The 23,866-nt window shown below is 51.8% G+C and overlaps 46 non-coding genes across 46 annotated transcripts; 9 read left to right on the top strand and 37 right to left on the bottom strand.

The window, feature by feature from the left end:
• Nucleotides 1-645: 645 nt before the first annotated feature.
• Nucleotides 646-719, bottom strand: Trnai-aau (transfer RNA isoleucine (anticodon AAU)). The gene has a single exon. It is a non-coding gene; the product is annotated as a tRNA-Ile (tRNA).
• Nucleotides 720-976: 257 nt separating this feature from the next.
• Trnae-uuc (transfer RNA glutamic acid (anticodon UUC)) lies at nt 977-1,048 on the bottom strand. Its single transcript has one exon. It is a non-coding gene; the product is annotated as a tRNA-Glu (tRNA).
• A 456-nt stretch (nt 1,049-1,504) lies between these two features.
• On the bottom strand, nt 1,505-1,577 carry Trnam-cau (transfer RNA methionine (anticodon CAU)). Its single transcript has one exon. It is a non-coding gene; the product is annotated as a tRNA-Met (tRNA).
• Nucleotides 1,578-1,870: 293 nt separating this feature from the next.
• Trnag-gcc (transfer RNA glycine (anticodon GCC)) lies at nt 1,871-1,941 on the bottom strand. Its single transcript has one exon. It is a non-coding gene; the product is annotated as a tRNA-Gly (tRNA).
• Nucleotides 1,942-2,272: 331 nt separating this feature from the next.
• Nucleotides 2,273-2,344, top strand: Trnag-ucc (transfer RNA glycine (anticodon UCC)). Its single transcript has one exon. It is a non-coding gene; the product is annotated as a tRNA-Gly (tRNA).
• Nucleotides 2,345-3,085: 741 nt separating this feature from the next.
• Nucleotides 3,086-3,159, bottom strand: Trnai-aau (transfer RNA isoleucine (anticodon AAU)). Its single transcript has one exon. It is a non-coding gene; the product is annotated as a tRNA-Ile (tRNA).
• Nucleotides 3,160-3,416: 257 nt separating this feature from the next.
• On the bottom strand, nt 3,417-3,488 carry Trnae-uuc (transfer RNA glutamic acid (anticodon UUC)). The gene has a single exon. It is a non-coding gene; the product is annotated as a tRNA-Glu (tRNA).
• Nucleotides 3,489-3,944: 456 nt separating this feature from the next.
• On the bottom strand, nt 3,945-4,017 carry Trnam-cau (transfer RNA methionine (anticodon CAU)). The gene has a single exon. It is a non-coding gene; the product is annotated as a tRNA-Met (tRNA).
• A 293-nt stretch (nt 4,018-4,310) lies between these two features.
• On the bottom strand, nt 4,311-4,381 carry Trnag-gcc (transfer RNA glycine (anticodon GCC)). Its single transcript has one exon. It is a non-coding gene; the product is annotated as a tRNA-Gly (tRNA).
• A 331-nt stretch (nt 4,382-4,712) lies between these two features.
• Trnag-ucc (transfer RNA glycine (anticodon UCC)) lies at nt 4,713-4,784 on the top strand. Its single transcript has one exon. It is a non-coding gene; the product is annotated as a tRNA-Gly (tRNA).
• A 741-nt stretch (nt 4,785-5,525) lies between these two features.
• Trnai-aau (transfer RNA isoleucine (anticodon AAU)) lies at nt 5,526-5,599 on the bottom strand. The gene has a single exon. It is a non-coding gene; the product is annotated as a tRNA-Ile (tRNA).
• Nucleotides 5,600-5,856: 257 nt separating this feature from the next.
• On the bottom strand, nt 5,857-5,928 carry Trnae-uuc (transfer RNA glutamic acid (anticodon UUC)). Its single transcript has one exon. It is a non-coding gene; the product is annotated as a tRNA-Glu (tRNA).
• Nucleotides 5,929-6,384: 456 nt separating this feature from the next.
• On the bottom strand, nt 6,385-6,457 carry Trnam-cau (transfer RNA methionine (anticodon CAU)). Its single transcript has one exon. It is a non-coding gene; the product is annotated as a tRNA-Met (tRNA).
• Nucleotides 6,458-6,750: 293 nt separating this feature from the next.
• On the bottom strand, nt 6,751-6,821 carry Trnag-gcc (transfer RNA glycine (anticodon GCC)). Its single transcript has one exon. It is a non-coding gene; the product is annotated as a tRNA-Gly (tRNA).
• Nucleotides 6,822-7,152: 331 nt separating this feature from the next.
• Trnag-ucc (transfer RNA glycine (anticodon UCC)) lies at nt 7,153-7,224 on the top strand. Its single transcript has one exon. It is a non-coding gene; the product is annotated as a tRNA-Gly (tRNA).
• Nucleotides 7,225-7,965: 741 nt separating this feature from the next.
• On the bottom strand, nt 7,966-8,039 carry Trnai-aau (transfer RNA isoleucine (anticodon AAU)). Its single transcript has one exon. It is a non-coding gene; the product is annotated as a tRNA-Ile (tRNA).
• A 257-nt stretch (nt 8,040-8,296) lies between these two features.
• On the bottom strand, nt 8,297-8,368 carry Trnae-uuc (transfer RNA glutamic acid (anticodon UUC)). Its single transcript has one exon. It is a non-coding gene; the product is annotated as a tRNA-Glu (tRNA).
• A 456-nt stretch (nt 8,369-8,824) lies between these two features.
• Nucleotides 8,825-8,897, bottom strand: Trnam-cau (transfer RNA methionine (anticodon CAU)). Its single transcript has one exon. It is a non-coding gene; the product is annotated as a tRNA-Met (tRNA).
• A 293-nt stretch (nt 8,898-9,190) lies between these two features.
• On the bottom strand, nt 9,191-9,261 carry Trnag-gcc (transfer RNA glycine (anticodon GCC)). Its single transcript has one exon. It is a non-coding gene; the product is annotated as a tRNA-Gly (tRNA).
• Nucleotides 9,262-9,592: 331 nt separating this feature from the next.
• Nucleotides 9,593-9,664, top strand: Trnag-ucc (transfer RNA glycine (anticodon UCC)). The gene has a single exon. It is a non-coding gene; the product is annotated as a tRNA-Gly (tRNA).
• A 741-nt stretch (nt 9,665-10,405) lies between these two features.
• Trnai-aau (transfer RNA isoleucine (anticodon AAU)) lies at nt 10,406-10,479 on the bottom strand. Its single transcript has one exon. It is a non-coding gene; the product is annotated as a tRNA-Ile (tRNA).
• Nucleotides 10,480-10,736: 257 nt separating this feature from the next.
• Trnae-uuc (transfer RNA glutamic acid (anticodon UUC)) lies at nt 10,737-10,808 on the bottom strand. Its single transcript has one exon. It is a non-coding gene; the product is annotated as a tRNA-Glu (tRNA).
• A 456-nt stretch (nt 10,809-11,264) lies between these two features.
• Nucleotides 11,265-11,337, bottom strand: Trnam-cau (transfer RNA methionine (anticodon CAU)). The gene has a single exon. It is a non-coding gene; the product is annotated as a tRNA-Met (tRNA).
• Nucleotides 11,338-11,630: 293 nt separating this feature from the next.
• Trnag-gcc (transfer RNA glycine (anticodon GCC)) lies at nt 11,631-11,701 on the bottom strand. The gene has a single exon. It is a non-coding gene; the product is annotated as a tRNA-Gly (tRNA).
• A 331-nt stretch (nt 11,702-12,032) lies between these two features.
• On the top strand, nt 12,033-12,104 carry Trnag-ucc (transfer RNA glycine (anticodon UCC)). Its single transcript has one exon. It is a non-coding gene; the product is annotated as a tRNA-Gly (tRNA).
• A 741-nt stretch (nt 12,105-12,845) lies between these two features.
• Trnai-aau (transfer RNA isoleucine (anticodon AAU)) lies at nt 12,846-12,919 on the bottom strand. The gene has a single exon. It is a non-coding gene; the product is annotated as a tRNA-Ile (tRNA).
• Nucleotides 12,920-13,176: 257 nt separating this feature from the next.
• Trnae-uuc (transfer RNA glutamic acid (anticodon UUC)) lies at nt 13,177-13,248 on the bottom strand. Its single transcript has one exon. It is a non-coding gene; the product is annotated as a tRNA-Glu (tRNA).
• Nucleotides 13,249-13,704: 456 nt separating this feature from the next.
• On the bottom strand, nt 13,705-13,777 carry Trnam-cau (transfer RNA methionine (anticodon CAU)). Its single transcript has one exon. It is a non-coding gene; the product is annotated as a tRNA-Met (tRNA).
• Nucleotides 13,778-14,070: 293 nt separating this feature from the next.
• Nucleotides 14,071-14,141, bottom strand: Trnag-gcc (transfer RNA glycine (anticodon GCC)). Its single transcript has one exon. It is a non-coding gene; the product is annotated as a tRNA-Gly (tRNA).
• Nucleotides 14,142-14,472: 331 nt separating this feature from the next.
• Nucleotides 14,473-14,544, top strand: Trnag-ucc (transfer RNA glycine (anticodon UCC)). The gene has a single exon. It is a non-coding gene; the product is annotated as a tRNA-Gly (tRNA).
• A 741-nt stretch (nt 14,545-15,285) lies between these two features.
• Nucleotides 15,286-15,359, bottom strand: Trnai-aau (transfer RNA isoleucine (anticodon AAU)). Its single transcript has one exon. It is a non-coding gene; the product is annotated as a tRNA-Ile (tRNA).
• A 257-nt stretch (nt 15,360-15,616) lies between these two features.
• Nucleotides 15,617-15,688, bottom strand: Trnae-uuc (transfer RNA glutamic acid (anticodon UUC)). Its single transcript has one exon. It is a non-coding gene; the product is annotated as a tRNA-Glu (tRNA).
• A 456-nt stretch (nt 15,689-16,144) lies between these two features.
• Nucleotides 16,145-16,217, bottom strand: Trnam-cau (transfer RNA methionine (anticodon CAU)). Its single transcript has one exon. It is a non-coding gene; the product is annotated as a tRNA-Met (tRNA).
• Nucleotides 16,218-16,510: 293 nt separating this feature from the next.
• On the bottom strand, nt 16,511-16,581 carry Trnag-gcc (transfer RNA glycine (anticodon GCC)). The gene has a single exon. It is a non-coding gene; the product is annotated as a tRNA-Gly (tRNA).
• A 331-nt stretch (nt 16,582-16,912) lies between these two features.
• Trnag-ucc (transfer RNA glycine (anticodon UCC)) lies at nt 16,913-16,984 on the top strand. The gene has a single exon. It is a non-coding gene; the product is annotated as a tRNA-Gly (tRNA).
• A 741-nt stretch (nt 16,985-17,725) lies between these two features.
• Nucleotides 17,726-17,799, bottom strand: Trnai-aau (transfer RNA isoleucine (anticodon AAU)). The gene has a single exon. It is a non-coding gene; the product is annotated as a tRNA-Ile (tRNA).
• A 257-nt stretch (nt 17,800-18,056) lies between these two features.
• On the bottom strand, nt 18,057-18,128 carry Trnae-uuc (transfer RNA glutamic acid (anticodon UUC)). The gene has a single exon. It is a non-coding gene; the product is annotated as a tRNA-Glu (tRNA).
• Nucleotides 18,129-18,584: 456 nt separating this feature from the next.
• Trnam-cau (transfer RNA methionine (anticodon CAU)) lies at nt 18,585-18,657 on the bottom strand. Its single transcript has one exon. It is a non-coding gene; the product is annotated as a tRNA-Met (tRNA).
• Nucleotides 18,658-18,950: 293 nt separating this feature from the next.
• On the bottom strand, nt 18,951-19,021 carry Trnag-gcc (transfer RNA glycine (anticodon GCC)). The gene has a single exon. It is a non-coding gene; the product is annotated as a tRNA-Gly (tRNA).
• A 331-nt stretch (nt 19,022-19,352) lies between these two features.
• Nucleotides 19,353-19,424, top strand: Trnag-ucc (transfer RNA glycine (anticodon UCC)). The gene has a single exon. It is a non-coding gene; the product is annotated as a tRNA-Gly (tRNA).
• Nucleotides 19,425-20,165: 741 nt separating this feature from the next.
• On the bottom strand, nt 20,166-20,239 carry Trnai-aau (transfer RNA isoleucine (anticodon AAU)). The gene has a single exon. It is a non-coding gene; the product is annotated as a tRNA-Ile (tRNA).
• Nucleotides 20,240-20,496: 257 nt separating this feature from the next.
• Nucleotides 20,497-20,568, bottom strand: Trnae-uuc (transfer RNA glutamic acid (anticodon UUC)). Its single transcript has one exon. It is a non-coding gene; the product is annotated as a tRNA-Glu (tRNA).
• Nucleotides 20,569-21,024: 456 nt separating this feature from the next.
• Trnam-cau (transfer RNA methionine (anticodon CAU)) lies at nt 21,025-21,097 on the bottom strand. Its single transcript has one exon. It is a non-coding gene; the product is annotated as a tRNA-Met (tRNA).
• A 293-nt stretch (nt 21,098-21,390) lies between these two features.
• Trnag-gcc (transfer RNA glycine (anticodon GCC)) lies at nt 21,391-21,462 on the bottom strand. Its single transcript has one exon. It is a non-coding gene; the product is annotated as a tRNA-Gly (tRNA).
• A 333-nt stretch (nt 21,463-21,795) lies between these two features.
• Trnag-ucc (transfer RNA glycine (anticodon UCC)) lies at nt 21,796-21,867 on the top strand. The gene has a single exon. It is a non-coding gene; the product is annotated as a tRNA-Gly (tRNA).
• A 745-nt stretch (nt 21,868-22,612) lies between these two features.
• On the bottom strand, nt 22,613-22,686 carry Trnai-aau (transfer RNA isoleucine (anticodon AAU)). The gene has a single exon. It is a non-coding gene; the product is annotated as a tRNA-Ile (tRNA).
• Nucleotides 22,687-23,866: the final 1,180 nt, after the last annotated feature.

Genomic DNA, 23,866 nt, shown 5'->3' with positions numbered 1-23,866 from the left:
TGTGCGTCGATTCCGCTTGAGTCTCGACTTGTCTCGACTTTGCTCGGCTGACGCGAGAGCTGACGCTCTCCAATCGGCCTATATCAGAAGGACAAGCACGCGAAACGACTGAGAGAGGTATGGCGAGGCGGGCACAACATTACTTATGCCTCAAGTAAAGACCTGCTGCCTGTTATCGTGCATTGTGTGATTTTACATGTTCTGTCAGACAAATTCAGTTTTATTACTAGCACATTTCTTTTTTTCTTTGTTGAAAATTTTACAACACGCTCCTTCATTTCACTGTGGCCGCACGGCGCGACTTGGCATACCGAGAGGCAAAACGTGGCGCCAGTGCCCTAGACCGAATAGCGCTGCAGCTCCGAAACCGACGAGAAAAGAGAAATACGAATTGAAACTGTCGGCAGCGCCCTGTGTTCGCAGGCGGTCACCCGCCCAAGCACTGACAACGCCCAGCGTCGCGCAGTAGCGGTGATCGGACGACAAACTGTGTGTTCAGCGTGCTGTGACCTGTGAAGTGTTTTAGCGCGTCCCGACAAGTCGCTTTCGGGTCCCCTATCAGCTCCCACACAATGTGACGATTTCTTTGTCACCATACTTGCCCGGGGAAATCGGCGTTGCCTTTTTGAAGTAGTAAAATCGAAGTGGCCCGTGGGGGGATCGAACCCACGACCTTCGCGTTATTAGCACGACGCTCTAACCAACTGAGCTAACGGGCCTCGGTGCACTCTGTCTTCCAGCGCTTAGAGGGAGTGGCTCTGCGTATTTACAGGTAACATTTCTATGGTAGCAGTCCAACAGTGGACCAGGGTCTCTTCTCCCTTTATTCCGCTGCTCGTAGTAATTTCATTGCGTGCCCGTTTCTCTCGACTGTTTTCAGCTCACGCTTATGAACCAGTAGCTATAACGCGAGGAGGACGTGAAACAGCATTTCGCAGGGTCCAAACTTGTCGTGATTTGTTCCGAAAAAATTACATTCCGGTACCGGGAATCGAACCCGGGCCTCCTGGGTGAAAGCCAGGTATCCTAGCCACTAGACCACACCGGACGCGCACGCTTATTTTTGGGGTTTACACCCCCTCCACTGGCTTTCCGTGTCGCACTTTCCCTGTTTGCGAGCATCTTTTCGCTCTCCCATGCCGAGGCGCGCATGGCAAAAGTCACAGTCCGTTGCTTTTGGCCTCGTTGTTACAGGGGTAGGAGGAAAAGCAAAGCTGTGAGTAGTAATATTTATTTACTTATTTCGCAAGTAAAGACCTGCAGCCTGTCATTATATAGCAGGTCATACACTGTGTGACTTTACATGTTATATCATACGAAATTCAGTTTTATTACTAGTACATTTTTTCTTGAAAATTTCACAAAAGAACTGCAAGTAGTAATAACGGGAAGTAAGCATTTTCACGCTGAGTTGTTGAAGCCTTATGGATAACAAACTACAAGCTGTTTTGCTCCTTCGCAACCCCAGAGCCGTCAATTTAGCTGTGAACGGAAGTAAATTAAATGCCCCGGGTGAGGATCGAACTCACGACCTTAAGATTATGAGACTTACGCGCTGCCTACTGCGCTACCGAGGCACGTGATGGCCAAACCTTCTGGTATCTCGGCAAGTAGCAAATACTAGTGGTAGAGAGTCTGCACTTGCTGGCTCATTTTTTCTGTTACTACACGTGCATTCCCGGCGCTGCAGGCAACTTGCGATGATAGGCCGACGCCAGTATGCACAATAGCACGCAGGAGTCCAAACGAGAAGACGTGCGCGCTGCGTGTTTGGTTGTTTCCACACGGAATCCCGCGGTTCATTCTCGTGGCCCACGCACTTCGAGTGCGAAGGACACGCAGCTCCACTATCGGGGAAAAAACAAAATGATGCATCGGCCGGGAATCGAACCCGGGCCGCCCGCGTGGCAGGCGAGCATTCTACCACTGAACCACCGATGCTCAGCTAGTTTGCAGCTTCCTTGTGCTCTCCGCGGCAGACGTCTGAAGGGAAAGTGGGACTGCCGTCCAGCGCCGTGGCATCCTCTCGAGAGAATGCTACAAACGCTGAATCCTGCGCTGCACTGCTTAAAAATGACGCCCGAACGCGATCGTCTAAGTAGTGTTGCGGCGCACGCACGCGACGACTCTTGCCAAAGGACGCGAAATGTGCGTAGAGACGCTGTCTGGATGCGCTCGCCTACCCCGTAATGCGCCTGCTGCTGCGACCACCTTCAGCCGCCGCCGACAGGCGGGAAGCAGACACAGCGCGGCGTGCGCGGAAGAAAACCGTGCGGTGGTGGTGTAATGGTCAGCATAGTTGCCTTCCAAGCAGTTGATCCGGGTTCGATTCCCGGCCACCGCAGCCTGCGTTTTACTTCTGCGTATGAGTACTTTTGCCACGCGTCATTAAATTAATGTTTCTTTCCTCCTCTTACTGGCTGCAGGCCACCCTATATTGTGTGCGTCGATTCCGCTTGAGTCTCGACTTGTCTCGACTTTGCTCGGCTGACGCGAGAGCTGACGCTCTCCAATCGGCCTATATCAGAAGGACAAGCACGCGAAACGACTGAGAGAGGTATGGCGAGGCGGGCACAACATTACTTATGCCTCAAGTAAAGACCTGCTGCCTGTTATCGTGCATTGTGTGATTTTACATGTTCTGTCAGACAAATTCAGTTTTATTACTAGCACATTTCTTTTTTTCTTTGTTGAAAATTTTACAACACGCTCCTTCATTTCACTGTGGCCGCACGGCGCGACTTGGCATACCGAGAGGCAAAACGTGGCGCCAGTGCCCTAGACCGAATAGCGCTGCAGCTCCGAAACCGACGAGAAAAGAGAAATACGAATTGAAACTGTCGGCAGCGCCCTGTGTTCGCAGGCGGTCACCCGCCCAAGCACTGACAACGCCCAGCGTCGCGCAGTAGCGGTGATCGGACGACAAACTGTGTGTTCAGCGTGCTGTGACCTGTGAAGTGTTTTAGCGCGTCCCGACAAGTCGCTTTCGGGTCCCCTATCAGCTCCCACACAATGTGACGATTTCTTTGTCACCATACTTGCCCGGGGAAATCGGCGTTGCCTTTTTGAAGTAGTAAAATCGAAGTGGCCCGTGGGGGGATCGAACCCACGACCTTCGCGTTATTAGCACGACGCTCTAACCAACTGAGCTAACGGGCCTCGGTGCACTCTGTCTTCCAGCGCTTAGAGGGAGTGGCTCTGCGTATTTACAGGTAACATTTCTATGGTAGCAGTCCAACAGTGGACCAGGGTCTCTTCTCCCTTTATTCCGCTGCTCGTAGTAATTTCATTGCGTGCCCGTTTCTCTCGACTGTTTTCAGCTCACGCTTATGAACCAGTAGCTATAACGCGAGGAGGACGTGAAACAGCATTTCGCAGGGTCCAAACTTGTCGTGATTTGTTCCGAAAAAATTACATTCCGGTACCGGGAATCGAACCCGGGCCTCCTGGGTGAAAGCCAGGTATCCTAGCCACTAGACCACACCGGACGCGCACGCTTATTTTTGGGGTTTACACCCCCTCCACTGGCTTTCCGTGTCGCACTTTCCCTGTTTGCGAGCATCTTTTCGCTCTCCCATGCCGAGGCGCGCATGGCAAAAGTCACAGTCCGTTGCTTTTGGCCTCGTTGTTACAGGGGTAGGAGGAAAAGCAAAGCTGTGAGTAGTAATATTTATTTACTTATTTCGCAAGTAAAGACCTGCAGCCTGTCATTATATAGCAGGTCATACACTGTGTGACTTTACATGTTATATCATACGAAATTCAGTTTTATTACTAGTACATTTTTTCTTGAAAATTTCACAAAAGAACTGCAAGTAGTAATAACGGGAAGTAAGCATTTTCACGCTGAGTTGTTGAAGCCTTATGGATAACAAACTACAAGCTGTTTTGCTCCTTCGCAACCCCAGAGCCGTCAATTTAGCTGTGAACGGAAGTAAATTAAATGCCCCGAGTGAGGATCGAACTCACGACCTTAAGATTATGAGACTTACGCGCTGCCTACTGCGCTACCGAGGCACGTGATGGCCAAACCTTCTGGTATCTCGGCAAGTAGCAAATACTAGTGGTAGAGAGTCTGCACTTGCTGGCTCATTTTTTCTGTTACTACACGTGCATTCCCGGCGCTGCAGGCAACTTGCGATGATAGGCCGACGCCAGTATGCACAATAGCACGCAGGAGTCCAAACGAGAAGACGTGCGCGCTGCGTGTTTGGTTGTTTCCACACGGAATCCCGCGGTTCATTCTCGTGGCCCACGCACTTCGAGTGCGAAGGACACGCAGCTCCACTATCGGGGAAAAAACAAAATGATGCATCGGCCGGGAATCGAACCCGGGCCGCCCGCGTGGCAGGCGAGCATTCTACCACTGATCCACCGATGCTCAGCTAGTTTGCAGCTTCCTTGTGCTCTCCGCGGCAGACGTCTGAAGGGAAAGTGGGACTGCCGTCCAGCGCCGTGGCATCCTCTCGAGAGAATGCTACAAACGCTGAATCCTGCGCTGCACTGCTTAAAAATGACGCCCGAACGCGATCGTCTAAGTAGTGTTGCGGCGCACGCACGCGACGACTCTTGCCAAAGGACGCGAAATGTGCGTAGAGACGCTGTCTGGATGCGCTCGCCTACCCCGTAATGCGCCTGCTGCTGCGACCACCTTCAGCCGCCGCCGACAGGCGGGAAGCAGACACAGCGCGGCGTGCGCGGAAGACAACCGTGCGGTGGTGGTGTAATGGTCAGCATAGTTGCCTTCCAAGCAGTTGATCCGGGTTCGATTCCCGGCCACCGCAGCCTGCGTTTTACTTCTGCGTATGAGTACTTTTGCCACGCGTCATTAAATTAATGTTTCTTTCCTCCTCTTACTGGCTGCAGGCCACCCTATATTGTGTGCGTCGATTCCGCTTGAGTCTCGACTTGTCTCGACTTTGCTCGGCTGACGCGAGAGCTGACGCTCTCCAATCGGCCTATATCAGAAGGACAAGCACGCGAAACGACTGAGAGAGGTATGGCGAGGCGGGCACAACATTACTTATGCCTCAAGTAAAGACCTGCTGCCTGTTATCGTGCATTGTGTGATTTTACATGTTCTGTCAGACAAATTCAGTTTTATTACTAGCACATTTCTTTTTTTCTTTGTTGAAAATTTTACAACACGCTCCTTCATTTCACTGTGGCCGCACGGCGCGACTTGGCATACCGAGAGGCAAAACGTGGCGCCAGTGCCCTAGACCGAATAGCGCTGCAGCTCCGAAACCGACGAGAAAAGAGAAATACGAATTGAAACTGTCGGCAGCGCCCTGTGTTCGCAGGCGGTCACCCGCCCAAGCACTGACAACGCCCAGCGTCGCGCAGTAGCGGTGATCGGACGACAAACTGTGTGTTCAGCGTGCTGTGACCTGTGAAGTGTTTTAGCGCGTCCCGACAAGTCGCTTTCGGGTCCCCTATCAGCTCCCACACAATGTGACGATTTCTTTGTCACCATACTTGCCCGGGGAAATCGGCGTTGCCTTTTTGAAGTAGTAAAATCGAAGTGGCCCGTGGGGGGATCGAACCCACGACCTTCGCGTTATTAGCACGACGCTCTAACCAACTGAGCTAACGGGCCTCGGTGCACTCTGTCTTCCAGCGCTTAGAGGGAGTGGCTCTGCGTATTTACAGGTAACATTTCTATGGTAGCAGTCCAACAGTGGACCAGGGTCTCTTCTCCCTTTATTCCGCTGCTCGTAGTAATTTCATTGCGTGCCCGTTTCTCTCGACTGTTTTCAGCTCACGCTTATGAACCAGTAGCTATAACGCGAGGAGGACGTGAAACAGCATTTCGCAGGGTCCAAACTTGTCGTGATTTGTTCCGAAAAAATTACATTCCGGTACCGGGAATCGAACCCGGGCCTCCTGGGTGAAAGCCAGGTATCCTAGCCACTAGACCACACCGGACGCGCACGCTTATTTTTGGGGTTTACACCCCCTCCACTGGCTTTCCGTGTCGCACTTTCCCTGTTTGCGAGCATCTTTTCGCTCTCCCATGCCGAGGCGCGCATGGCAAAAGTCACAGTCCGTTGCTTTTGGCCTCGTTGTTACAGGGGTAGGAGGAAAAGCAAAGCTGTGAGTAGTAATATTTATTTACTTATTTCGCAAGTAAAGACCTGCAGCCTGTCATTATATAGCAGGTCATACACTGTGTGACTTTACATGTTATATCATACGAAATTCAGTTTTATTACTAGTACATTTTTTCTTGAAAATTTCACAAAAGAACTGCAAGTAGTAATAACGGGAAGTAAGCATTTTCACGCTGAGTTGTTGAAGCCTTATGGATAACAAACTACAAGCTGTTTTGCTCCTTCGCAACCCCAGAGCCGTCAATTTAGCTGTGAACGGAAGTAAATTAAATGCCCCGAGTGAGGATCGAACTCACGACCTTAAGATTATGAGACTTACGCGCTGCCTACTGCGCTACCGAGGCACGTGATGGCCAAACCTTCTGGTATCTCGGCAAGTAGCAAATACTAGTGGTAGAGAGTCTGCACTTGCTGGCTCATTTTTTCTGTTACTACACGTGCATTCCCGGCGCTGCAGGCAACTTGCGATGATAGGCCGACGCCAGTATGCACAATAGCACGCAGGAGTCCAAACGAGAAGACGTGCGCGCTGCGTGTTTGGTTGTTTCCACACGGAATCCCGCGGTTCATTCTCGTGGCCCACGCACTTCGAGTGCGAAGGACACGCAGCTCCACTATCGGGGAAAAAACAAAATGATGCATCGGCCGGGAATCGAACCCGGGCCGCCCGCGTGGCAGGCGAGCATTCTACCACTGATCCACCGATGCTCAGCTAGTTTGCAGCTTCCTTGTGCTCTCCGCGGCAGACGTCTGAAGGGAAAGTGGGACTGCCGTCCAGCGCCGTGGCATCCTCTCGAGAGAATGCTACAAACGCTGAATCCTGCGCTGCACTGCTTAAAAATGACGCCCGAACGCGATCGTCTAAGTAGTGTTGCGGCGCACGCACGCGACGACTCTTGCCAAAGGACGCGAAATGTGCGTAGAGACGCTGTCTGGATGCGCTCGCCTACCCCGTAATGCGCCTGCTGCTGCGACCACCTTCAGCCGCCGCCGACAGGCGGGAAGCAGACACAGCGCGGCGTGCGCGGAAGAAAACCGTGCGGTGGTGGTGTAATGGTCAGCATAGTTGCCTTCCAAGCAGTTGATCCGGGTTCGATTCCCGGCCACCGCAGCCTGCGTTTTACTTCTGCGTATGAGTACTTTTGCCACGCGTCATTAAATTAATGTTTCTTTCCTCCTCTTACTGGCTGCAGGCCACCCTATATTGTGTGCGTCGATTCCGCTTGAGTCTCGACTTGTCTCGACTTTGCTCGGCTGACGCGAGAGCTGACGCTCTCCAATCGGCCTATATCAGAAGGACAAGCACGCGAAACGACTGAGAGAGGTATGGCGAGGCGGGCACAACATTACTTATGCCTCAAGTAAAGACCTGCTGCCTGTTATCGTGCATTGTGTGATTTTACATGTTCTGTCAGACAAATTCAGTTTTATTACTAGCACATTTCTTTTTTTCTTTGTTGAAAATTTTACAACACGCTCCTTCATTTCACTGTGGCCGCACGGCGCGACTTGGCATACCGAGAGGCAAAACGTGGCGCCAGTGCCCTAGACCGAATAGCGCTGCAGCTCCGAAACCGACGAGAAAAGAGAAATACGAATTGAAACTGTCGGCAGCGCCCTGTGTTCGCAGGCGGTCACCCGCCCAAGCACTGACAACGCCCAGCGTCGCGCAGTAGCGGTGATCGGACGACAAACTGTGTGTTCAGCGTGCTGTGACCTGTGAAGTGTTTTAGCGCGTCCCGACAAGTCGCTTTCGGGTCCCCTATCAGCTCCCACACAATGTGACGATTTCTTTGTCACCATACTTGCCCGGGGAAATCGGCGTTGCCTTTTTGAAGTAGTAAAATCGAAGTGGCCCGTGGGGGGATCGAACCCACGACCTTCGCGTTATTAGCACGACGCTCTAACCAACTGAGCTAACGGGCCTCGGTGCACTCTGTCTTCCAGCGCTTAGAGGGAGTGGCTCTGCGTATTTACAGGTAACATTTCTATGGTAGCAGTCCAACAGTGGACCAGGGTCTCTTCTCCCTTTATTCCGCTGCTCGTAGTAATTTCATTGCGTGCCCGTTTCTCTCGACTGTTTTCAGCTCACGCTTATGAACCAGTAGCTATAACGCGAGGAGGACGTGAAACAGCATTTCGCAGGGTCCAAACTTGTCGTGATTTGTTCCGAAAAAATTACATTCCGGTACCGGGAATCGAACCCGGGCCTCCTGGGTGAAAGCCAGGTATCCTAGCCACTAGACCACACCGGACGCGCACGCTTATTTTTGGGGTTTACACCCCCTCCACTGGCTTTCCGTGTCGCACTTTCCCTGTTTGCGAGCATCTTTTCGCTCTCCCATGCCGAGGCGCGCATGGCAAAAGTCACAGTCCGTTGCTTTTGGCCTCGTTGTTACAGGGGTAGGAGGAAAAGCAAAGCTGTGAGTAGTAATATTTATTTACTTATTTCGCAAGTAAAGACCTGCAGCCTGTCATTATATAGCAGGTCATACACTGTGTGACTTTACATGTTATATCATACGAAATTCAGTTTTATTACTAGTACATTTTTTCTTGAAAATTTCACAAAAGAACTGCAAGTAGTAATAACGGGAAGTAAGCATTTTCACGCTGAGTTGTTGAAGCCTTATGGATAACAAACTACAAGCTGTTTTGCTCCTTCGCAACCCCAGAGCCGTCAATTTAGCTGTGAACGGAAGTAAATTAAATGCCCCGGGTGAGGATCGAACTCACGACCTTAAGATTATGAGACTTACGCGCTGCCTACTGCGCTACCGAGGCACGTGATGGCCAAACCTTCTGGTATCTCGGCAAGTAGCAAATACTAGTGGTAGAGAGTCTGCACTTGCTGGCTCATTTTTTCTGTTACTACACGTGCATTCCCGGCGCTGCAGGCAACTTGCGATGATAGGCCGACGCCAGTATGCACAATAGCACGCAGGAGTCCAAACGAGAAGACGTGCGCGCTGCGTGTTTGGTTGTTTCCACACGGAATCCCGCGGTTCATTCTCGTGGCCCACGCACTTCGAGTGCGAAGGACACGCAGCTCCACTATCGGGGAAAAAACAAAATGATGCATCGGCCGGGAATCGAACCCGGGCCGCCCGCGTGGCAGGCGAGCATTCTACCACTGAACCACCGATGCTCAGCTAGTTTGCAGCTTCCTTGTGCTCTCCGCGGCAGACGTCTGAAGGGAAAGTGGGACTGCCGTCCAGCGCCGTGGCATCCTCTCGAGAGAATGCTACAAACGCTGAATCCTGCGCTGCACTGCTTAAAAATGACGCCCGAACGCGATCGTCTAAGTAGTGTTGCGGCGCACGCACGCGACGACTCTTGCCAAAGGACGCGAAATGTGCGTAGAGACGCTGTCTGGATGCGCTCGCCTACCCCGTAATGCGCCTGCTGCTGCGACCACCTTCAGCCGCCGCCGACAGGCGGGAAGCAGACACAGCGCGGCGTGCGCGGAAGAAAACCGTGCGGTGGTGGTGTAATGGTCAGCATAGTTGCCTTCCAAGCAGTTGATCCGGGTTCGATTCCCGGCCACCGCAGCCTGCGTTTTACTTCTGCGTATGAGTACTTTTGCCACGCGTCATTAAATTAATGTTTCTTTCCTCCTCTTACTGGCTGCAGGCCACCCTATATTGTGTGCGTCGATTCCGCTTGAGTCTCGACTTGTCTCGACTTTGCTCGGCTGACGCGAGAGCTGACGCTCTCCAATCGGCCTATATCAGAAGGACAAGCACGCGAAACGACTGAGAGAGGTATGGCGAGGCGGGCACAACATTACTTATGCCTCAAGTAAAGACCTGCTGCCTGTTATCGTGCATTGTGTGATTTTACATGTTCTGTCAGACAAATTCAGTTTTATTACTAGCACATTTCTTTTTTTCTTTGTTGAAAATTTTACAACACGCTCCTTCATTTCACTGTGGCCGCACGGCGCGACTTGGCATACCGAGAGGCAAAACGTGGCGCCAGTGCCCTAGACCGAATAGCGCTGCAGCTCCGAAACCGACGAGAAAAGAGAAATACGAATTGAAACTGTCGGCAGCGCCCTGTGTTCGCAGGCGGTCACCCGCCCAAGCACTGACAACGCCCAGCGTCGCGCAGTAGCGGTGATCGGACGACAAACTGTGTGTTCAGCGTGCTGTGACCTGTGAAGTGTTTTAGCGCGTCCCGACAAGTCGCTTTCGGGTCCCCTATCAGCTCCCACACAATGTGACGATTTCTTTGTCACCATACTTGCCCGGGGAAATCGGCGTTGCCTTTTTGAAGTAGTAAAATCGAAGTGGCCCGTGGGGGGATCGAACCCACGACCTTCGCGTTATTAGCACGACGCTCTAACCAACTGAGCTAACGGGCCTCGGTGCACTCTGTCTTCCAGCGCTTAGAGGGAGTGGCTCTGCGTATTTACAGGTAACATTTCTATGGTAGCAGTCCAACAGTGGACCAGGGTCTCTTCTCCCTTTATTCCGCTGCTCGTAGTAATTTCATTGCGTGCCCGTTTCTCTCGACTGTTTTCAGCTCACGCTTATGAACCAGTAGCTATAACGCGAGGAGGACGTGAAACAGCATTTCGCAGGGTCCAAACTTGTCGTGATTTGTTCCGAAAAAATTACATTCCGGTACCGGGAATCGAACCCGGGCCTCCTGGGTGAAAGCCAGGTATCCTAGCCACTAGACCACACCGGACGCGCACGCTTATTTTTGGGGTTTACACCCCCTCCACTAGCTTTCCGTGTCGCACTTTCCCTGTTTGCGAGCATCTTTTCGCTCTCCCATGCCGAGGCGCGCATGGCAAAAGTCACAGTCCGTTGCTTTTGGCCTCGTTGTTACAGGGGTAGGAGGAAAAGCAAAGCTGTGAGTAGTAATATTTATTTACTTATTTCGCAAGTAAAGACCTGCAGCCTGTCATTATATAGCAGGTCATACACTGTGTGACTTTACATGTTATATCATACGAAATTCAGTTTTATTACTAGTACATTTTTTCTTGAAAATTTCACAAAAGAACTGCAAGTAGTAATAACGGGAAGTAAGCATTTTCACGCTGAGTTGTTGAAGCCTTATGGATAACAAACTACAAGCTGTTTTGCTCCTTCGCAACCCCAGAGCCGTCAATTTAGCTGTGAACGGAAGTAAATTAAATGCCCCGGGTGAGGATCGAACTCACGACCTTAAGATTATGAGACTTACGCGCTGCCTACTGCGCTACCGAGGCACGTGATGGCCAAACCTTCTGGTATCTCGGCAAGTAGCAAATACTAGTGGTAGAGAGTCTGCACTTGCTGGCTCATTTTTTCTGTTACTACACGTGCATTCCCGGCGCTGCAGGCAACTTGCGATGATAGGCCGACGCCAGTATGCAAAATAGCACGCAGGAGTCCAAACGAGAAGACGTGCGCGCTGCGTGTTTGGTTGTTTCCACACGGAATCCCGCGGTTCATTCTCGTGGCCCACGCACTTCGAGTGCGAAGGACACGCAGCTCCACTATCGGGGAAAAAACAAAATGATGCATCGGCCGGGAATCGAACCCGGGCCGCCCGCGTGGCAGGCGAGCATTCTACCACTGAACCACCGATGCTCAGCTAGTTTGCAGCTTCCTTGTGCTCTCCGCGGCAGACGTCTGAAGGGAAAGTGGGACTGCCGTCCAGCGCCGTGGCATCCTCTCGAGAGAATGCTACAAACGCTGAATCCTGCGCTGCACTGCTTAAAAATGACGCCCGAACGCGATCGTCTAAGTAGTGTTGCGGCGCACGCACGCGACGACTCTTGCCAAAGGACGCGAAATGTGCGTAGAGACGCTGTCTGGATGCGCTCGCCTACCCCGTAATGCGCCTGCTGCTGCGACCACCTTCAGCCGCCGCCGACAGGCGGGAAGCAGACACAGCGCGGCGTGCGCGGAAGAAAACCGTGCGGTGGTGGTGTAATGGTCAGCATAGTTGCCTTCCAAGCAGTTGATCCGGGTTCGATTCCCGGCCACCGCAGCCTGCGTTTTACTTCTGCGTATGAGTACTTTTGCCACGCGTCATTAAATTAATGTTTCTTTCCTCCTCTTACTGGCTGCAGGCCACCCTATATTGTGTGCGTCGATTCCGCTTGAGTCTCGACTTGTCTCGACTTTGCTCGGCTGACGCGAGAGCTGACGCTCTCCAATCGGCCTATATCAGAAGGACAAGCACGCGAAACGACTGAGAGAGGTATGGCGAGGCGGGCACAACATTACTTATGCCTCAAGTAAAGACCTGCTGCCTGTTATCGTGCATTGTGTGATTTTACATGTTCTGTCAGACAAATTCAGTTTTATTACTAGCACATTTCTTTTTTTCTTTGTTGAAAATTTTACAACACGCTCCTTCATTTCACTGTGGCCGCACGGCGCGACTTGGCATACCGAGAGGCAAAACGTGGCGCCAGTGCCCTAGACCGAATAGCGCTGCAGCTCCGAAACCGACGAGAAAAGAGAAATACGAATTGAAACTGTCGGCAGCGCCCTGTGTTCGCAGGCGGTCACCCGCCCAAGCACTGACAACGCCCAGCGTCGCGCAGTAGCGGTGATCGGACGACAAACTGTGTGTTCAGCGTGCTGTGACCTGTGAAGTGTTTTAGCGCGTCCCGACAAGTCGCTTTCGGGTCCCCTATCAGCTCCCACACAATGTGACGATTTCTTTGTCACCATACTTGCCCGGGGAAATCGGCGTTGCCTTTTTGAAGTAGTAAAATCGAAGTGGCCCGTGGGGGGATCGAACCCACGACCTTCGCGTTATTAGCACGACGCTCTAACCAACTGAGCTAACGGGCCTCGGTGCACTCTGTCTTCCAGCGCTTAGAGGGAGTGGCTCTGCGTATTTACAGGTAACATTTCTATGGTAGCAGTCCAACAGTGGACCAGGGTCTCTTCTCCCTTTATTCCGCTGCTCGTAGTAATTTCATTGCGTGCCCGTTTCTCTCGACTGTTTTCAGCTCACGCTTATGAACCAGTAGCTATAACGCGAGGAGGACGTGAAACAGCATTTCGCAGGGTCCAAACTTGTCGTGATTTGTTCCGAAAAAATTACATTCCGGTACCGGGAATCGAACCCGGGCCTCCTGGGTGAAAGCCAGGTATCCTAGCCACTAGACCACACCGGACGCGCACGCTTATTTTTGGGGTTTACACCCCCTCCACTGGCTTTCCGTGTCGCACTTTCCCTGTTTGCGAGCATCTTTTCGCTCTCCCATGCCGAGGCGCGCATGGCAAAAGTCACAGTCCGTTGCTTTTGGCCTCGTTGTTACAGGGGTAGGAGGAAAAGCAAAGCTGTGAGTAGTAATATTTATTTACTTATTTCGCAAGTAAAGACCTGCAGCCTGTCATTATATAGCAGGTCATACACTGTGTGACTTTACATGTTATATCATACGAAATTCAGTTTTATTACTAGTACATTTTTTCTTGAAAATTTCACAAAAGAACTGCAAGTAGTAATAACGGGAAGTAAGCATTTTCACGCTGAGTTGTTGAAGCCTTATGGATAACAAACTACAAGCTGTTTTGCTCCTTCGCAACCCCAGAGCCGTCAATTTAGCTGTGAACGGAAGTAAATTAAATGCCCCGGGTGAGGATCGAACTCACGACCTTAAGATTATGAGACTTACGCGCTGCCTACTGCGCTACCGAGGCACGTGATGGCCAAACCTTCTGGTATCTCGGCAAGTAGCAAATACTAGTGGTAGAGAGTCTGCACTTGCTGGCTCATTTTTTCTGTTACTACACGTGCATTCCCGGCGCTGCAGGCAACTTGCGATGATAGGCCGACGCCAGTATGCACAATAGCACGCAGGAGTCCAAACGAGAAGACGTGCGCGCTGCGTGTTTGGTTGTTTCCACACGGAATCCCGCGGTTCATTCTCGTGGCCCACGCACTTCGAGTGCGAAGGACACGCAGCTCCACTATCGGGGAAAAAACAAAATGATGCATCGGCCGGGAATCGAACCCGGGCCGCCCGCGTGGCAGGCGAGCATTCTACCACTGAACCACCGATGCTCAGCTAGTTTGCAGCTTCCTTGTGCTCTCCGCGGCAGACGTCTGAAGGGAAAGTGGGACTGCCGTCCAGCGCCGTGGCATCCTCTCGAGAGAATGCTACAAACGCTGAATCCTGCGCTGCACTGCTTAAAAATGACGCCCGAACGCGATCGTCTAAGTAGTGTTGCGGCGCACGCACGCGACGACTCTTGCCAAAGGACGCGAAATGTGCGTAGAGACGCTGTCTGGATGCGCTCGCCTACCCCGTAATGCGCCTGCTGCTGCGACCACCTTCAGCCGCCGCCGACAGGCGGGAAGCAGACACAGCGCGGCGTGCGCGGAAGAAAACCGTGCGGTGGTGGTGTAATGGTCAGCATAGTTGCCTTCCAAGCAGTTGATCCGGGTTCGATTCCCGGCCACCGCAGCCTGCGTTTTACTTCTGCGTATGAGTACTTTTGCCACGCGTCATTAAATTAATGTTTCTTTCCTCCTCTTACTGGCTGCAGGCCACCCTATATTGTGTGCGTCGATTCCGCTTGAGTCTCGACTTGTCTCGACTTTGCTCGGCTGACGCGAGAGCTGACGCTCTCCAATCGGCCTATATCAGAAGGACAAGCACGCGAAACGACTGAGAGAGGTATGGCGAGGCGGGCACAACATTACTTATGCCTCAAGTAAAGACCTGCTGCCTGTTATCGTGCATTGTGTGATTTTACATGTTCTGTCAGACAAATTCAGTTTTATTACTAGCACATTTCTTTTTTTCTTTGTTGAAAATTTTACAACACGCTCCTTCATTTCACTGTGGCCGCACGGCGCGACTTGGCATACCGAGAGGCAAAACGTGGCGCCAGTGCCCTAGACCGAATAGCGCTGCAGCTCCGAAACCGACGAGAAAAGAGAAATACGAATTGAAACTGTCGGCAGCGCCCTGTGTTCGCAGGCGGTCACCCGCCCAAGCACTGACAACGCCCAGCGTCGCGCAGTAGCGGTGATCGGACGACAAACTGTGTGTTCAGCGTGCTGTGACCTGTGAAGTGTTTTAGCGCGTCCCGACAAGTCGCTTTCGGGTCCCCTATCAGCTCCCACACAATGTGACGATTTCTTTGTCACCATACTTGCCCGGGGAAATCGGCGTTGCCTTTTTGAAGTAGTAAAATCGAAGTGGCCCGTGGGGGGATCGAACCCACGACCTTCGCGTTATTAGCACGACGCTCTAACCAACTGAGCTAACGGGCCTCGGTGCACTCTGTCTTCCAGCGCTTAGAGGGAGTGGCTCTGCGTATTTACAGGTAACATTTCTATGGTAGCAGTCCAACAGTGGACCAGGGTCTCTTCTCCCTTTATTCCGCTGCTCGTAGTAATTTCATTGCGTGCCCGTTTCTCTCGACTGTTTTCAGCTCACGCTTATGAACCAGTAGCTATAACGCGAGGAGGACGTGAAACAGCATTTCGCAGGGTCCAAACTTGTCGTGATTTGTTCCGAAAAAATTACATTCCGGTACCGGGAATCGAACCCGGGCCTCCTGGGTGAAAGCCAGGTATCCTAGCCACTAGACCACACCGGACGCGCACGCTTATTTTTGGGGTTTACACCCCCTCCACTGGCTTTCCGTGTCGCACTTTCCCTGTTTGCGAGCATCTTTTCGCTCTCCCATGCCGAGGCGCGCATGGCAAAAGTCACAGTCCGTTGCTTTTGGCCTCGTTGTTACAGGGGTAGGAGGAAAAGCAAAGCTGTGAGTAGTAATATTTATTTACTTATTTCGCAAGTAAAGACCTGCAGCCTGTCATTATATAGCAGGTCATACACTGTGTGACTTTACATGTTATATCATACGAAATTCAGTTTTATTACTAGTACATTTTTTCTTGAAAATTTCACAAAAGAACTGCAAGTAGTAATAACGGGAAGTAAGCATTTTCACGCTGAGTTGTTGAAGCCTTATGGATAACAAACTACAAGCTGTTTTGCTCCTTCGCAACCCCAGAGCCGTCAATTTAGCTGTGAACGGAAGTAAATTAAATGCCCCGAGTGAGGATCGAACTCACGACCTTAAGATTATGAGACTTACGCGCTGCCTACTGCGCTACCGAGGCACGTGATGGCCAAACCTTCTGGTATCTCGGCAAGTAGCAAATACTAGTGGTAGAGAGTCTGCACTTGCTGGCTCATTTTTTCTGTTACTACACGTGCATTCCCGGCGCTGCAGGCAACTTGCGATGATAGGCCGACGCCAGTATGCACAATAGCACGCAGGAGTCCAAACGAGAAGACGTGCGCGCTGCGTGTTTGGTTGTTTCCACACGGAATCCCGCGGTTCATTCTCGTGGCCCACGCACTTCGAGTGCGAAGGACACGCAGCTCCACTATCGGGGAAAAAACAAAATGATGCATCGGCCGGGAATCGAACCCGGGCCGCCCGCGTGGCAGGCGAGCATTCTACCACTGAACCACCGATGCTCAGCTAGTTTGCAGCTTCCTTGTGCTCTCCGCGGCAGACGTCTGAAGGGAAAGTGGGACTGCCGTCCAGCGCCGTGGCATCCTCTCGAGAGAATGCTACAAACGCTGAATCCTGCGCTGCACTGCTTAAAAATGACGCCCGAACGCGATCGTCTAAGTAGTGTTGCGGCGCACGCACGCGACGACTCTTGCCAAAGGACGCGAAATGTGCGTAGAGACGCTGTCTGGATGCGCTCGCCTACCCCGTAATGCGCCTGCTGCTGCGACCACCTTCAGCCGCCGCCGACAGGCGGGAAGCAGACACAGCGCGGCGTGCGCGGAAGAAAACCGTGCGGTGGTGGTGTAATGGTCAGCATAGTTGCCTTCCAAGCAGTTGATCCGGGTTCGATTCCCGGCCACCGCAGCCTGCGTTTTACTTCTGCGTATGAGTACTTTTGCCACGCGTCATTAAATTAATGTTTCTTTCCTCCTCTTACTGGCTGCAGGCCACCCTATATTGTGTGCGTCGATTCCGCTTGAGTCTCGACTTGTCTCGACTTTGCTCGGCTGACGCGAGAGCTGACGCTCTCCAATCGGCCTATATCAGAAGGACAAGCACGCGAAACGACTGAGAGAGGTATGGCGAGGCGGGCACAACATTACTTATGCCTCAAGTAAAGACCTGCTGCCTGTTATCGTGCATTGTGTGATTTTACATGTTCTGTCAGACAAATTCAGTTTTATTACTAGCACATTTCTTTTTTTCTTTGTTGAAAATTTTACAACACGCTCCTTCATTTCACTGTGGCCGCACGGCGCGACTTGGCATACCGAGAGGCAAAACGTGGCGCCAGTGCCCTAGACCGAATAGCGCTGCAGCTCCGAAACCGACGAGAAAAGAGAAATACGAATTGAAACTGTCGGCAGCGCCCTGTGTTCGCAGGCGGTCACCCGCCCAAGCACTGACAACGCCCAGCGTCGCGCAGTAGCGGTGATCGGACGACAAACTGTGTGTTCAGCGTGCTGTGACCTGTGAAGTGTTTTAGCGCGTCCCGACAAGTCGCTTTCGGGTCCCCTATCAGCTCCCACACAATGTGACGATTTCTTTGTCACCATACTTGCCCGGGGAAATCGGCGTTGCCTTTTTGAAGTAGTAAAATCGAAGTGGCCCGTGGGGGGATCGAACCCACGACCTTCGCGTTATTAGCACGACGCTCTAACCAACTGAGCTAACGGGCCTCGGTGCACTCTGTCTTCCAGCGCTTAGAGGGAGTGGCTCTGCGTATTTACAGGTAACATTTCTATGGTAGCAGTCCAACAGTGGACCAGGGTCTCTTCTCCCTTTATTCCGCTGCTCGTAGTAATTTCATTGCGTGCCCGTTTCTCTCGACTGTTTTCAGCTCACGCTTATGAACCAGTAGCTATAACGCGAGGAGGACGTGAAACAGCATTTCGCAGGGTCCAAACTTGTCGTGATTTGTTCCGAAAAAATTACATTCCGGTACCGGGAATCGAACCCGGGCCTCCTGGGTGAAAGCCAGGTATCCTAGCCACTAGACCACACCGGACGCGCACGCTTATTTTTGGGGTTTACACCCCCTCCACTGGCTTTCCGTGTCGCACTTTCCCTGTTTGCGAGCATCTTTTCGCTCTCCCATGCCGAGGCGCGCATGGCAAAAGTCACAGTCCGTTGCTTTTGGCCTCGTTGTTACAGGGGTAGGAGGAAAAGCAAAGCTGTGAGTAGTAATATTTATTTACTTATTTCGCAAGTAAAGACCTGCAGCCTGTCATTATATAGCAGGTCATACACTGTGTGACTTTACATGTTATATCATACGAAATTCAGTTTTATTACTAGTACATTTTTTCTTGAAAATTTCACAAAAGAACTGCAAGTAGTAATAACGGGAAGTAAGCATTTTCACGCTGAGTTGTTGAAGCCTTATGGATAACAAACTACAAGCTGTTTTGCTCCTTCGCAACCCCAGAGCCGTCAATTTAGCTGTGAACGGAAGTAAATTAAATGCCCCGGGTGAGGATCGAACTCACGACCTTAAGATTATGAGACTTACGCGCTGCCTACTGCGCTACCGAGGCACGTGATGGCCAAACCTTCTGGTATCTCGGCAAGTAGCAAATACTAGTGGTAGAGAGTCTGCACTTGCTGGCTCATTTTTTCTGTTACTACACGTGCATTCCCGGCGCTGCAGGCAACTTGCGATGATAGGCCGACGCCAGTATGCAAAATAGCACGCAGGAGTCCAAACGAGAAGACGTGCGCGCTGCGTGTTTGGTTGTTTCCACACGGAATCCCGCGGTTCATTCTCGTGGCCCACGCACTTCGAGTGCGAAGGACACGCAGCTCCACTATCGGGGAAAAAACAAAATGATGCATCGGCCGGGAATCGAACCCGGGCCGCCCGCGTGGCAGGCGAGCATTCTACCACTGAACCACCGATGCTCAGCTAGTTTGCAGCTTCCTTGTGCTCTCCGCGGCAGACGTCTGAAGGGAAAGTGGGACTGCCGTCCAGCGCCGTGGCATCCTCTCGAGAGAATGCTACAAACGCTGAATCCTGCGCTGCACTGCTTAAAAATGACGCCCGAACGCGATCGTCTAAGTAGTGTTGCGGCGCACGCACGCGACGACTCTTGCCAAAGGACGCGAAATGTGCGTAGAGACGCTGTCTGGATGCGCTCGCCTACCCCGTAATGCGCCTGCTGCTGCGACCACCTTCAGCCGCCGCCGACAGGCGGGAAGCAGACACAGCGCGGCGTGCGCGGAAGAAAACCGTGCGGTGGTGGTGTAATGGTCAGCATAGTTGCCTTCCAAGCAGTTGATCCGGGTTCGATTCCCGGCCACCGCAGCCTGCGTTTTACTTCTGCGTATGAGTACTTTTGCCACGCGTCATTAAATTAATGTTTCTTTCCTCCTCTTACTGGCTGCAGGCCACCCTATATTGTGTGCGTCGATTCCGCTTGAGTCTCGACTTGTCTCGACTTTGCTCGGCTGACGCGAGAGCTGACGCTCTCCAATCGGCCTATATCAGAAGGACAAGCACGCGAAACGACTGAGAGAGGTATGGCGAGGCGGGCACAACATTACTTATGCCTCAAGTAAAGACCTGCTGCCTGTTATCGTGCATTGTGTGATTTTACATGTTCTGTCAGACAAATTCAGTTTTATTACTAGCACATTTCTTTTTTTCTTTGTTGAAAATTTTACAACACGCTCCTTCATTTCACTGTGGCCGCACGGCGCGACTTGGCATACCGAGAGGCAAAACGTGGCGCCAGTGCCCTAGACCGAATAGCGCTGCAGCTCCGAAACCGACGAGAAAAGAGAAATACGAATTGAAACTGTCGGCAGCGCCCTGTGTTCGCAGGCGGTCACCCGCCCAAGCACTGACAACGCCCAGCGTCGCGCAGTAGCGGTGATCGGACGACAAACTGTGTGTTCAGCGTGCTGTGACCTGTGAAGTGTTTTAGCGCGTCCCGACAAGTCGCTTTCGGGTCCCCTATCAGCTCCCACACAATGTGACGATTTCTTTGTCACCATACTTGCCCGGGGAAATCGGCGTTGCCTTTTTGAAGTAGTAAAATCGAAGTGGCCCGTGGGGGGATCGAACCCACGACCTTCGCGTTATTAGCACGACGCTCTAACCAACTGAGCTAACGGGCCTCGGTGCACTCTGTCTTCCAGCGCTTAGAGGGAGTGGCTCTGCGTATTTACAGGTAACATTTCTATGGTAGCAGTCCAACAGTGGACCAGGGTCTCTTCTCCCTTTATTCCGCTGCTCGTAGTAATTTCATTGCGTGCCCGTTTCTCTCGACTGTTTTCAGCTCACGCTTATGAACCAGTAGCTATAACGCGAGGAGGACGTGAAACAGCATTTCGCAGGGTCCAAACTTGTCGTGATTTGTTCCGAAAAAATTACATTCCGGTACCGGGAATCGAACCCGGGCCTCCTGGGTGAAAGCCAGGTATCCTAGCCACTAGACCACACCGGACGCGCACGCTTATTTTTGGGGTTTACACCCCCTCCACTGGCTTTCCGTGTCGCACTTTCCCTGTTTGCGAGCATCTTTTCGCTCTCCCATGCCGAGGCGCGCATGGCAAAAGTCACAGTCCGTTGCTTTTGGCCTCGTTGTTACAGGGGTAGGAGGAAAAGCAAAGCTGTGAGTAGTAATATTTATTTACTTATTTCGCAAGTAAAGACCTGCAGCCTGTCATTATATAGCAGGTCATACACTGTGTGACTTTACATGTTATATCATACGAAATTCAGTTTTATTACTAGTACATTTTTTCTTGAAAATTTCACAAAAGAACTGCAAGTAGTAATAACGGGAAGTAAGCATTTTCACGCTGAGTTGTTGAAGCCTTATGGATAACAAACTACAAGCTGTTTTGCTCCTTCGCAACCCCAGAGCCGTCAATTTAGCTGTGAACGGAAGTAAATTAAATGCCCCGGGTGAGGATCGAACTCACGACCTTAAGATTATGAGACTTACGCGCTGCCTACTGCGCTACCGAGGCACGTGATGGCCAAACCTTCTGGTATCTCGGCAAGTAGCAAATACTAGTGGTAGAGAGTCTGCACTTGCTGGCTCATTTTTTCTGTTACTACACGTGCATTCCCGGCGCTGCAGGCAACTTGCGATGATAGGCCGACGCCAGTATGCAAAATAGCACGCAGGAGTCCAAACGAGAAGACGTGCGCGCTGCGTGTTTGGTTGTTTCCACACGGAATCCCGCGGTTCATTCTCGTGGCCCACGCACTTCGAGTGCGAAGGACACGCAGCTCCACTATCGGGGAAAAAACAAAATGATGCATCGGCCGGGAATCGAACCCCGGGCCGCCCGCGTGGCAGGCGAGCATTCTACCACTGAACCACCGATGCTCAGCTAGTTTGCAGCTTCCTTGTGCTCTCCGCGGCAGACGTCTGAAGGGAAAGTGGGACTGCCGTCCAGCGCCGTGGCATCCTCTCGAGAGAATGCTACAAACGCTGAATCCTGCGCTGCACTGCTTAAAAATGACGCCCGAACGCGATCGTCTAAGTAGTGTTGCGGCGCACGCACGCGACGACTCTTGCCAAAGGACCGCGAAATGTGCGTAGAGGACGCTGTCTGGATGCGCTCGCCTACCCCGTAATGCGCCTGCTGCTGCGACCACCTTCAGCCGCCGCCGACAGGCGGGAAGCAGACACAGCGCGGCGTGCGCGGAAGAAAACCGTGCGGTGGTGGTGTAATGGTCAGCATAGTTGCCTTCCAAGCAGTTGATCCGGGTTCGATTCCCGGCCACCGCAGCCTGCGTTTTACTTCTGCGTATGAGTACTTTTGCCACGCGTCATTAAATTAATGTTTCTTTTCCTCCTCTTACTGGCTGCAGGCCACCCTATATTGTGTGCGTCCGATTCCGCTTGAGTCTCGACTTGTCTCGACTTTGCTCGGCTGACGCGAGAGCTGACGCTCACAATCGGCCTATATCAGAAGGGACAAGCACGCGAAACGATGAGAGAGGTATGGCGAGGCGGGCACAACATTACTTATGCCTCAAGTAAAGACCTGCTGCCTGTTATCGTGCATTGTGTGATTTTACATGTTCTGTCAGACAAATTCAGTTTTATTACTAGCACATTTCTTTTTTTCTTTGTTGAAAAATTTTACAACACGCTCCTTCATTTCACTGTGGCCGCACGGCGCGACTTGGCATACCGAGAGGCAAAACGTGGCGCCAGTGCCCTAGACCGAATAGCGCTGCAGCTCCGAAACCGACGAGAAAAGAGAAATACGAATTGAAACTGTCGGCAGCGCCCTGTGTTCGCAGGCGGTCACCCGCCCAAGCACTGGACAACGCCTCAGCGTCGCGCAGTAGCGGTGATCGGACGACAAACTGTGTGTTCAGCGTGCTGTGACCTGTGAAGTGTTTTAGCGCGTCCCGACAAGTCGCTTTCGGGTCCCTATCAGCTCCCACACAATGTGACGATTTCTTTGTCACCATACTTGCCCGGGGAAATCGGCGTTGCCCTTTTTGAAGTAGTAAAATCGAAGTGGCCCGTGGGGGATCGAACCCACGACCTTCGCGTTATTAGCACGACGCTCTAACCAACTGAGCTAAACGGGCCTCGGTGCACTCCTGTCTTCCAGCGCTTAGAGGGAGTGGCCTCTGCGTATTTACAGGTACATTTCTATGGTAGCAGTCCAACAGTGGACCAGGGTCTCTTCTTCCCTTTATCCGCTGCTCGTAGTAATTTCATTGCGTGCCCGTTTCTCTCGGACTGTTTTCAGCTCACGCTTATGAACCAGTAGCTATAAACGCGAGGAGGACGTGAAACAGCATTTCGCAGGGTCCAAACTTGTCGTGATTTGTTCCGAAAAAATTACATTTCCGGTACCGGGAATCGAACCCGGGCCTCCTGGGTGAAAAGCCAGGTATCCTAGCCACTAGACCACACCGGACGCGCACGCTTATTTTTGGGGTTTACACCCCCTCCACTGGCTTTCCGTGTCGCACTTTCACCTGTTTGCGAGCATCTTTTCGCTCTCCCCATGCCGAGGCGCGCATGGCAAAAGTCACAGTCCGTTGCTTTTGGCCTCGTTGTTACAGGGGTAGGAGGAAAAGCAAGCTGTGAGTAGTAATATTTATTTACTTATTTCGCAAGTAAAGAACTGCAGCCTGTCATTATATAGCAGGTCATACACTGTGTGACTTTACATGTTATATCATCCGAAATTCAGTTTTATTACTAGTACATTTTTTCTTGAAAATTTCACAAAAGAACTGCAAGTAGTAATAACGGGAAGTAAGCATTTTCACGCTGAGTTGTCTGAAGCCTTATGGATAACAAAACTACAAGCTGTTTTGCTCCTTCGCAACCCCCAGAGCCGTCAATTTAGCTGTGAACGGAAGTTAAATTAAATGCCCCCCCCGGGTGAGGATCGAACTCACGACCTTAAGATATGAGACTTACGCGCTGCCTACTGCGCTACCGAGGCACGTGATGGCCAAACCTTCTGTATCTCGGCAAGTAGCAAATACTAGTGGTAGAGAGTCTGCACTTGCTGGCTCATTTTTTCTGTTACTACACGTGCATTCCCGGCGCTGCAGGCAACTTGCGATGATAGGGCCGACGCCAGTATGCAAAATAGCACGCAGGAGTCCAAACGAGAAGACGTGCGCGCTGCGTGTTTGGTTGTTTCCACACGGAATCCCGCGGTTCATTCTCGTGGCCCACGCACTTCGAGTGCGAAGGACACGCAGCTCCACTATCGGGGAAAAAACAAAATGATGCATCGGCCGGGAAT

This window comes from Schistocerca gregaria, unplaced genomic scaffold (genome assembly GCF_023897955.1).
Source record: "Schistocerca gregaria isolate iqSchGreg1 unplaced genomic scaffold, iqSchGreg1.2 ptg000885l, whole genome shotgun sequence".
Taxonomy (NCBI): domain Eukaryota; kingdom Metazoa; phylum Arthropoda; class Insecta; order Orthoptera; family Acrididae; genus Schistocerca; species Schistocerca gregaria.
The sequence above is the reverse complement of the archived record's forward strand: the minus strand, read 5'-3'. Positions and strand labels throughout refer to the sequence as shown.